We start from the raw sequence: 10,573 nt of genomic DNA on the forward strand, positions 1-10,573 counted from the left end.
AGGCTGGCCTCAAACTTGCAGCAAACGCCCTGCCTCAGCCTCCTGAATACTGGGATCACAAGCGTTCTCCACCTTGTCCAGCCACCTGTTTAATTTGGGCATTTCAGTGATGCTGAGCAGTGGTTCTCTCCCCTGGACTGTCCCTGAGGCACGGGCTCCTGGGGAGATTTATAGACTCGGACAAAGACCAATACCTGTGGACCTGCTGACTTCTGACCTAGCCAGTGACTATGACTACTTCAAGGAGCTGGCACAGCTGGACACTGGAGAGCCAGGGGTCTGTGTCGGGGCAGATTCCTGAGGGCCTCTCACCCTTCTCTCTGAGCCTAGCATGGCCCTCTCCTCCTCACTCCAGGGGTCTTATCTTTTCTCCTAGGTGGCATTCAGGGCCTTGCCCATCAGTGTGGCAGAGCTGGAGGAAGGAGCCACTCTCATTGCCACAGCGTGGGTGAGCAGGCATGGGGGCTTCAGCCAGGAGCTGCAGGACAGAGACTGGTCAGGCATCTGGCGACAGGACTGGCTGTCACAGCACTATCCTCTCCTGCCTGCTCTCTTAACTGCCAACATCAAAGAAGCCAGGGACTCTTCTTTCAGAAGCCTTCCTAGTTCGGTCCAGGGAAAGCTGGGGGCTTCCATAGCCTGGTCACTTGTCTCCCAGGTGTCTGTGGCTTCCCTACCTTACTATGTCGGCTACCCAAGAGCATGTATTTATATGGGCAGAGCTAAAGCTCATCTCCAGCGTGTTCATGGTCGGTGAAGTCCTTGGCTGCTGGCTCTCCCAGCCCTTTCGTCACTAAGATGAAAGGGCAAGGCAGTAAATATTTATCAAGTACCCAGGACATACTGGGGACCACACTAGGATCCAGGAAACTACAGTGAGCAGGAAAAAGAAAAAACCACCTTGACCTCCTCCATTACCTGTAGTCTAGTGTGGGAAAATGTGGCATAATCAAGAACTGAATTAAAGAGAGTTTGCAGCTAATGAGAGCTGCAAAGAAATACAAAGAGGCGCCAGGAAGCTGGGCATGGTAGTACACATCTGTAATCCCAGCACTCAGGAGGCTGAGGCAGGAGGATCCCTGCAAGTTTGAGGTCAACTTGGGTACAAAGTGAGTTCAAGGCCAGCCTGAACTGCATAGGGAAACCCTGTCTCAAAAAGAGAGAGAGAGAGAGAGAGGGAGGTGCCAGCAGATGAAGGAGGAACTTGATCTAGTTTTTCAGGTTTAAGAGTTCCTGCTTGAAGTAAAGCAAGGGGTAAAGAAGAGATAATTAGGAGTGTGTACAAGGAGAGATATGTGACCAGAGTCTTGTATGTGCAAAGGCCCTGTGATGAGAAGGATGGTGACACAACTAGTTGATGGAGAGAAGGCCAGTGGCTCCAGCCAGAGGCCAGAGGTGGGGGGTGAGCTAGAGACCTGGGCAAGTGTCAACCCACACACTCCATAGGCACAGCCACAGCCAGGATGTTTCTTTGAGTATGTGGTGGAGGACTCAGGTACCAAAGTGGACACTGGTAGGGGCAGCAAAGACAGGTTGGTGCCCGGGAGCTGCATCCTGGTTGGTAGAGTGATGAGACAGCCTGAGTGAGAGGCCCTGGGCTCTACTCCATGACTGCTGGGGCTGACTTCTGAGTGCCAGGGTTCATGGTGCTTGTGGGACAGAGAAGTCAGAAGGGCGCCATGCAGTGTGGACAAAAGGACATAAACACCAGTGCAGGGTGGCTTCTGCATTTGTCAACAAGAGATTTCCATTGTTCAGCTGCTTCATCTGTAAGTGGAGAGAGCAGTCATCAAGCTTTTTTTTCAAGCTTTCTTTAGAAGTCTTTAAGGGCTGACCTACGTGTGTGCTCCCCTGGTGCTTGGCCCAGAGGATGAGCTGCAGAGATGTTAGTTACCCACATCTCTTTAGGACTGAAATTCCGCAGGAATGTGGGATTGGCTGATGGGAGGCACCAGCCTCCAAGAGCCACACAGCTCAGAGGAGAAACTTCCATCCACTCTGTCCCCTAGGAAGGGTACTAGGTCCTCTCTTTCTTGCTGCTCCTGGCTCCCACTGGCATGGGGGCTGATGGATACTGACTGATGGGAATACTACTCCCTGTCTAAGGTGCAGCCCATTGTGTGCTCACACTCGGTAGACTCTAGTCCAATTCTGTCCCTAGGGATGGAGGAGTGGCTCCTTTGCTGCATCTGGCCTGATCCTTGAGCTACTCCTCCAGCGGGGCATGAACTGAGCCGTGCTGTCAGGCCTGCTCCTGCGTTGGTGGAGAGGCGCACAGCGGTGCCTTCTGACCCGAGCTGTTTTGGTGCCCAGTGGGTTCAAAGATGGGTGTGTCCTGGGGCCCAGCTCAGCCCCCCTGACCCAGGCCTGCAGTTTGAGAGTGGCTACAGTACGTGCCAGGCTGCGAGGCTCAAAAAGCAAGCTGTCCCCCTGACAAGAAGCCTGTTCTCGGGCTGGCTTCGTCCTGTAGATGTAATTACTTTCCAGCCTCAGTGGCTCCCAACAGCCCAGGACAACATGGCTGTAGTGTCTCTGTCCATCCAGGGTGTTGCTGGGCCTAGGCAGCCGACACAGCACTCTGCCAACTTGTTTTCATTGTTTTCAAACTCAACTAACAATCAAGCATAGTCTCTCTTTCTTGGGTCAAACTGACATTTTTTTCTCCACCCAATAGCCCAGCAATTTTTATTTGTTTTATGTGTTCACCAATTATGTGTTCACCACAGTAGGTACTCTGGGGTCCCAGGCCAGTAATGCTTTTGCCCATCCTGGCCCAAGTCAGGGTGAAGGCTCTTAGGGAAAAGCTCAGTGAAAGTAAGGGAAGCCCAGACTTGCAGGATCTCCCTGGGTCCTCTTCCCTGGGGTCTAGCGGTTCATTCATTCCTTTACCTCTCTGAGTATCTGTTTATTCAGGACCAAGAATGTTGCCTTCAAGTTAGCTGTGGGATGAGCTCTAGAACCCAGGCATCTGTTCTACCACCATTTACCTGGAGCCACTCTAGGCCCAGCCAGCCAGGGCCTGGCTATGAAGGAACCCTCTATATGTATCTCACACTCCCCAGGCCCTGGTACCCCCTAGGCCAGGCCTTTTATTTCCCGATCTACTTGGGGGTCTGGATGACAGTGCTAGATGAGCTGTACAATGAGGTGCATGTGCAGTGCATTCTCCACCAGGTACTTGGAGTAGCACTACTGCAGGTCTGCGCCACCAACTAGAAATCACCACCCTCCTTGATGCTCCAGTGGAAGCTGCAGTGGGGTAGACCAAGAGGTGGCCCTGCTAGTGGGCTCCCACCAGCATGGTCTTCTGGAAGCTCACGCCTGCCTAGCTGCACTCACTACATCTGAAAGTTGGTGCTGTGGTCATCGCAGGCCAGGCTGTTGATGACCCAAGGAGTGCCCCAGGTGGGCATGAGGTAGCTGGGGGTAAAAAGACATTGAAGAATTTGGCATAGTGCAGCCTCAAAGTGATATGGAACTGGGAGGCCTGCAGCAAGAAGTTGCCCACCGCCAGGCCAGAGCAGGAAAAGCCTCAGCTCATCCTGAAGCACCAGGAAGCACACAGCAGCTGTGCCAGCAGTTCTGGGTTCACAGCAACCCACATGGAGCTCTCTGCCATGGCAGACAAGTTCCAGGCCTGGAACTACAGGCAACTAGCACAGCCCCCATCCACTTCCAAAGAGGTTGGGTGAGGGTGTGAACAGGGAAGAGCTCTGGGAGAGGTGGAGGGAGGAGACTTAAATTCTAATTTCAGCTGTCACACGCTAGCTCTGTGACCCTGGTTGCTTTGTTTCACCTCTCTTGAGCCTTAGTCTCCTCTTGTGTAAAATAGGAATTACTGGAGTTAGCTTGTGGGGCTGCTGTGAGGGTGGAAAAAGCAGGGACAGGCAGATGAATGACCCGCCTGTTCCTGCCCAGTGGCTCAGGCTGGACTAAATCTGTCGCCAGAGGAGCAGTGCTACACAGCTGTAATCCCAGCACTCTGGGAGGTTGAGGCAGAAGGATCACAGATTCCAGCCCAGCCTAGGCAACTTGGTGACTTTGTGAAATCAGACCTCAATTTTAAAAATGTGTTAGCTGGGTATGGTGGCCCAAGCCTGTAATCCCAGCACTCCAGGAGGCTGAAGCAGGAGAACTGCCTTGAGTTCAAGGACAACCTGGTCTACATAGTGAGACCCTATCTCAAAACAAACAAATGAACAAATAATTTTTAAAAGAACTGAGCTTACTGTGAAGGCCCTGTGTTCAATCCCCAGCCCAATGTGTGCTGCTGGTTTTGTTGTTTTGCCTGTCTGAGACAAAGTCTTGCTAATTCAAGCTACCCTACAACTCACTCTATAGCTCAGGCTGGCCTCCAACTTGCAGGAATCCTCCTGCCTCAGGCTCCTGAGTGCTGGCATCACAGGCATGCACCACCATTCCTGGTTCTGTGCTGCTGTCGATAACATCTTTTGCTCTACCCAGGCTGGCTGAGAGGTGTCTGCCTCCCCTGCCCACCATTGACCACTGACACTGGCACCACCCAGGAAAGAATCACCCCCCACCAAGAAGGTCTGTGTGCCTGATGGTTATGGCCCTGTCACTGCCATCACCTGTGCCCATTAAGATGCTGCCACTGGGGCTGGGGATTTAGCTCAGCGGCAAAGCGCCTGCCTGGCAAGCGCAAGGTCGTGAGTTTGGTTCCCGGTACTGGAGAAAAACCAAAAAAAAAAAGATGCTGCCACTGCCCTGACCAGTCTGTGGCAGCACTGGCATCTACCCAACTACAGATGCTGAGACCCTGGCTCCTATGTCATGGAGCCCAACACTATTGACCTGCATTGTCATGCTCCTCATGGAATGAGAGGATCCTAGGGACCACACACCCTGCAGGACAGCACCACAATCCTGGCCTCAGAGGCACTTCCTGTGCACAGTGCTTCTTGTCTCAGCTGTGCCAGGTCACTGAGGCCCTCATAGGTCATGAGGGCAAGCAGCACCTCTGAGGGACCATCAGGGGACTCCTGCAGGTCCATCTGCGAGAATGGGGCTCCGTAGAGATGGACTGGTGGCAGAGCTCCTAGGCTGGCCAAGGGCACATGCGCGGGGCAAGCTGAGCATCGCTCTTCCATCCTGCCCCCTCTGATTTCCACATGGATGAGGTTTCCTCAGGATAGGCTCTCCTTTCTCGGAGTCCCTTACAGATCTGTGACAGGGGTTATAGTACACAGAGAAGCAGGATGCTCCCGGAGTAAGAAAGGGGGCTGTGTAAGGAGAGCATTGCTGCTCCTAGTCCGATAGCCTCTGGCTGTCACTCTGACCAGTGATAGGAGAACGGCCCCTACCCACCCTTGGGCCTCTCCTTAGAGGGGGCAAAGAGCCCAGGTCCCTCCAGCTAGCTCCAGGAACCAGGTCACAGGAATACAGCTGAGCTCATTACAGCTGCAATTCACGTCCAGCCCTGGGGAGGGATTTGCCTCCGTCCCAGGCTCCAGGTTGGGGCATAGGGTGAGATCGAATTTCTTGTATGCTGGGGAAAAGTTCTGCCCTGTCCTCCTGGGCTGCTGGGGACCTGGAGCAGGAAGCCAGTTGTCCTGTTCTGGTGGCCACTCAAGTTGAGGTGGGTGCAGCTGCTGGCCAGTGTCAGGCTAGGGGCAGAGGTGAAGGACAACACAAGCCCTGAGATGAAGCCACCTCAGCCCCCAGACCTGCTCTGGTCCTGAACAGCTCTTCTGTTGGGTCGAGAAAGATACCAGCACAGCCCTTCCAGTAGACTGATTTCAGTCACAAATCCCTTCTCTCCTCTTCCTGTCCCAACAAAAGCTCAGACAGGAACCACCTGATAGAGAGTAGCCCAAGGATCTGCTGCCCTCCCGGACTCAGGGGCACACAGACTCTCTCTTTAAAGGGCCAAAGGGCAAAGACAATTTGATTTTGTGGCCACATAGCTTCATCACAACCACATAGTTCTACAACTGTAGCACAAAAACAGTCAAGGCACTGCTCCCTTGCATGTTGCCCGCCGGCCTCGTTCTGGTGCAGACATGGCCTCAGTGGCTGCTGCCATGGCCGTGAAGATTGGAATAATGGTGGAACAGGCAGGGTGATCCAGAGATTTTAGAACAAAGAACACAGCCCTTTGAAAAATATGTGGATACTGAAAAATATGTGGATACTCCATTTAGCAAAGCCCTCTGATGCCTTAATTTTGAGGAAGATAAAAAATGTAGATTGTGTCCTCCTTGCAAGACATGGGAGGCAGCACACCATCATGTCTCCAAAAGTCAACTACCAGGCAAACATGTGGGCTTTGAAGGAAGAGGGCTGTACCCACATCAGGGTGACCACAGCCTGTGGCTCCTTGAGAGAGGAGCTTCAGCCCAGCGATATGGTCATTATGGATCAGTTCATTGACAGGACCACCAGCAGGCCTCAGACCTTCTATGATAGAAGTCATTCTGGTGAAGGAGGAGTGTGCCTATTTGAGTGGCTGAGCCATTTTACCCCAAAACAAGAGAGGGCCTCATAGAGACCTCTAAGAAGCTAGGACTGAGATGACGCTCAAAAGGGACAATAATCACAATTAAGGGACCTTGTTTTAGCTCCTGGGCAGAAAGCCTGATGTTCTGCACCCAGGGAGCAGATGTTATCAATATGACCTCAGTTCCAGAGGTGGTCCTTGCTAAAGAGGCTGGAATTTGCTATGCAAGCATTGCCAAGGCAACTGATTATGACTGATGGAAGGAGCAAGAAGCAGCAGTTTCAACTGATTGGGTTTTAAAGACCCTGAAAGAAAATGCTAATAAAGCCAAAAGTTTAGTCCTCACCCCCATACCTCAGATAGGTTCACGGAATGGTCAGAAACCCTCCATAATGTGATTAATATGGCTCCAGTTTTGGTTTTATTACCAAGACACTAAAACAGCATGGCTGCCTAGAAGAAAAGAAGACTTTCTAATTTGAATCACTTTGAGAATTTTACTTAATTTAAGGGGGCAGAACTAGGAAAGACATGCAGCTTTCATGCCCTTGCCTGCAAAAGAACATGTAGTAAGACAAGACAGTGCATGTTAGAGACTCCACCTAGAAGACTTTCTAATTTGAATCACTTTGAGAATTTTACTTAATTTAAGGGGGCAGAACTAGGAAAGACATGCAGCTTTCATGCCCTTGCCTGCAAAAGAACATGTAGTAAGACAAGACAGTGCATGTTAGAGACTCCACCTAGAAGACTTGGAACACAGAAGAAAAGGACATGGACAGCAACTGTGGCAGGAAAGCTTACATTTTAGGGAAAAGTTTAAGCAGATAACGTTCTCTTTGCCTCTTATTAAATTTACAACAATAAATGCTGAGGGTTTCCTATGTCGCCAGGGAATGTGAGGAAGAAATGGGACTGTTTATTTGTGTGACTGTAAATTGGTACAGTCTTTCTCAAAGGAAGTTTGGTAAAATGCCTCAGAAGGCTTCAAAATATGTATGCACTTTGTTGATCATTCATAGGAATTTCTCTTTTAAAATGTGCCAGAATATGTACAAAGAACTGTATAAAGAAGGGTGTTTAATAGGGTTAATTATATTAGCAAGTATTCCAAATAATCAGAATATCCAACAGTTGGAGGTAAATTATGCTTTATTTTTGGTTAGACTGTGAAGCAGCCAACTGAATATCATGTTTTCACAGATTTTGTGCTCTACAGAAATAGCTGCTAATAAAAATGTTTTTAAAAGAGGCACTTTACAACACTAGTTTTGTTTTAAAATGCCACATAAATGTACAAAGAAAAACCTGGAAGAAAATATACAAAATGTTTTTGTTATTATATTTGAGGATGGGATACTGGGTAATTTTTTATTTTCTTTGCGTATTTCTGCATCTATACATTCTTCTACAATGAATATAATCAAATAATAAAGTTGTAAAAAAAAAAAAACAACCCCAAAACACAAGTCAATGTGACAATGAGTCAGGATAGCTGTGTTCCAATAAAATTTTATTTGTAAGAGTAAGTGGTGTCAACAAAAGAAATTTCCAACAGAGTAAAAAGACAACTCAGAGAGGGAAAAATTTTAGCCAGTTGTTCCTCAGACAAAAGACTTCTATCTAGAACATATAAAGAATTGAAAAAAAAAACAGACCCCCCCCAAATTCAAAGACCCAATCCAAAAATGGTCATTTGAGATGAATACACACTTCTCATATAAAGAAATACAAATGGCAAATAAATACATGAAAAAATGTTCAACATCATTGATCACTCAAGAGATGCAAATTACAACACAGAGATTCCACCTCACCCCAGAAAGAATGGCTATCATCAAGAAATCAACCAATAACAAATGCTGGAAGGGTTGTGAAGAAAAAGTGAACCTGTCGGTGGGAGTATAGACTGGTGCAACCACCATGGAAATCAGTAAGGAGATTCTTCAAAAAACTAGGATTGGAGGTCCCACTTGACTTAGCTATTTCCTTTCTGGGTATCTTCCCAGAATTAAAAACACTGCACCACAGCAATATATGTACACTCATGTTTACAGAAGCACAATTTGTAATAGCTAAATCTTGTGACCAACCCAAATGTCCATCAACCAAGGAATGGATAAAAAAGATGTGGTCTTTTTATACAATGCAGTACTGCTCAGCCATAAAGAAAGATGAACTGGAGACTTTTATAGGTAAATGGATGCAACTTGAGACCATACTCGTAAGTGAAATAAACCAGTCGCACATGTGTAAACACTGTATTGTCTTCCTGGTATGAGAAACCAAAAGAGTAAATAAGATCCACAATGTATAAACAGATATTGTAAAGTGAGAAAGGAACTTCAAAAGGAAAGAGCAACTGGGGTGGAAAAAAGGAGAAAAGAATGAAAGGAAAAAATACAAGATAGTTAAGATAGTTATACTACTAGATTCTCTTAGTTCGTTGAAAAGAAAAGTTTGTGCTAATACCATTTATGCTTGTACCCTGTACTCTGAGTAACTACTTTGATGATAACAATAAGCAATGTGTGTTAACAATTACTCTATTATTTTGTTCTGAAATTTTATTTTTTCTTTAAAATAAAAAAAGCCAGGTATGGTGGCACACGCCTGTAATCCCAGCACTCAGGAGGCTGAGGCAGGAGGACCACTGTGAGCTCGAGACCAGCCTGGGCTACAAAGTGAGGTCAGGGCCAGCCTGAACTGAAGAGACCCTGTCTCAAAAAGACTGACTGACTGACTGACTGACTCACTAAATAAATAAATAAATAAATAAATAAATAAATAAATATAAAATATGAGTAAGTGGTGGGCTGGGTTTAGCCTGTGGTGTGCAGTTCATTGACCCCTGCTCTATTTTACCAGATGGCTCCTAGGGCAGGTATGAGTACCCATTAGAATCTTCCCTAATCTCTGGAAATACAGAGGATTCTCCAGTTTTCTAAGGGCCTGACTGTCTACCAAGGTGGGCCATGTGGGGTTTACAGAGGTGAAAGGAGGCATGGTCCACCTCCAGGCTGTGTGAATCTAGCGGCCAGGCTAGAAGCCTGCCAGGGACCTTGGGGCAGACACTGCTATTCTTAGTCACATCACCTATGCTTAGCACTGGGTTGTTACTGGCAAAAGGGTTCAAACCTCAGCCGTGCTACCACTTACAAACTAAATAACCTTGGACAGATTACTCAATCCCTCTCAAGTTTAGTGTCCTTGTTTCCAAGAAATGCAGACAAGAATCATACTTGCCTCCTGGAGCCCCAAGATTTAGATCAGGTAACCCTTGTAAGGCACTTAGCATGCTGCCAGACATATATAGGAAGGGCTACATCTGTGGTCATGACAGTTAAATTGCCTGTTGGGCACCTCCCATGTGCTAGAAAACGCTAAGTCACATTTTTTTTTTTTGTTTGGTTTTTTGAGATAGGGTCTCATTATGTAATCCAGGCTGGTCTTGAACTCATGGTGACCCTCCTGCCTCAGCCCCGTGATGTAATATTAATTACTGAGAAAGGAGTAGTGTATCCAACTATAAAAAAGAAAATTTGCTGGTTAGAAAGTCTTGACTCCTGTCACCAGTTCCTTTCCCAGGAACTGATCTTTAAGACCCAGAATGAAGGAGGATAACAAAAACAAAAGGAAGTTTTCTCCAGTGACAGAAGGTGACTTTCTTTCCCAGAAGCTCCCTAACCCCTCAGGTGACTTCAGTCAGTGATGTCATCCACAGCATGGCTAGCTGAAGACTAATATACTGGTTAGCAATGGGACCTGTTAGTTGATTTTTAAAAGCAGGTAAAAGCAAACAAAACTACAAAAGTTAGCTTAGCTCTTGGTTACAATTTCAGAACCTTTTTGCTACAGCTTAGATCCCTGGTTCTAAAATGACTCCCAAAGCTAGTTGTGGTGGCACACGCCTGTGATTCCAGCACTTGGGAGGCTGAGGCAGGAGGACTGCTGCGCGTTTGAGGCTAGCCTGGGCTCCATAGTGAGACCTTGTCTAACAAAAATATCTATGTATCTACATCTATCTGTATGGCTCCCAGACCAGGAGGCCGGAACACCACCACCTGAATTCGTAGGCCCCACCCAGGCCCGCTGACTCAGAAGCACTGGGCA

At 47.8% G+C, this 10,573-nt stretch overlaps 1 pseudogene; it reads left to right on the forward strand.

The window, feature by feature from the left end:
- The first annotated feature begins 3,617 nt into the window (after positions 1–3,617).
- On the forward strand, positions 3,618–6,934 carry LOC102020592 (annotated as a pseudogene).
- Positions 6,935–10,573: the final 3,639 nt, after the last annotated feature.

This window comes from Chinchilla lanigera, unplaced genomic scaffold (genome assembly GCF_000276665.1).
Source record: "Chinchilla lanigera isolate Chin_1 unplaced genomic scaffold, ChiLan1.0 scaffold00105, whole genome shotgun sequence".
Taxonomy (NCBI): Eukaryota; Metazoa; Chordata; class Mammalia; order Rodentia; family Chinchillidae; genus Chinchilla; species Chinchilla lanigera.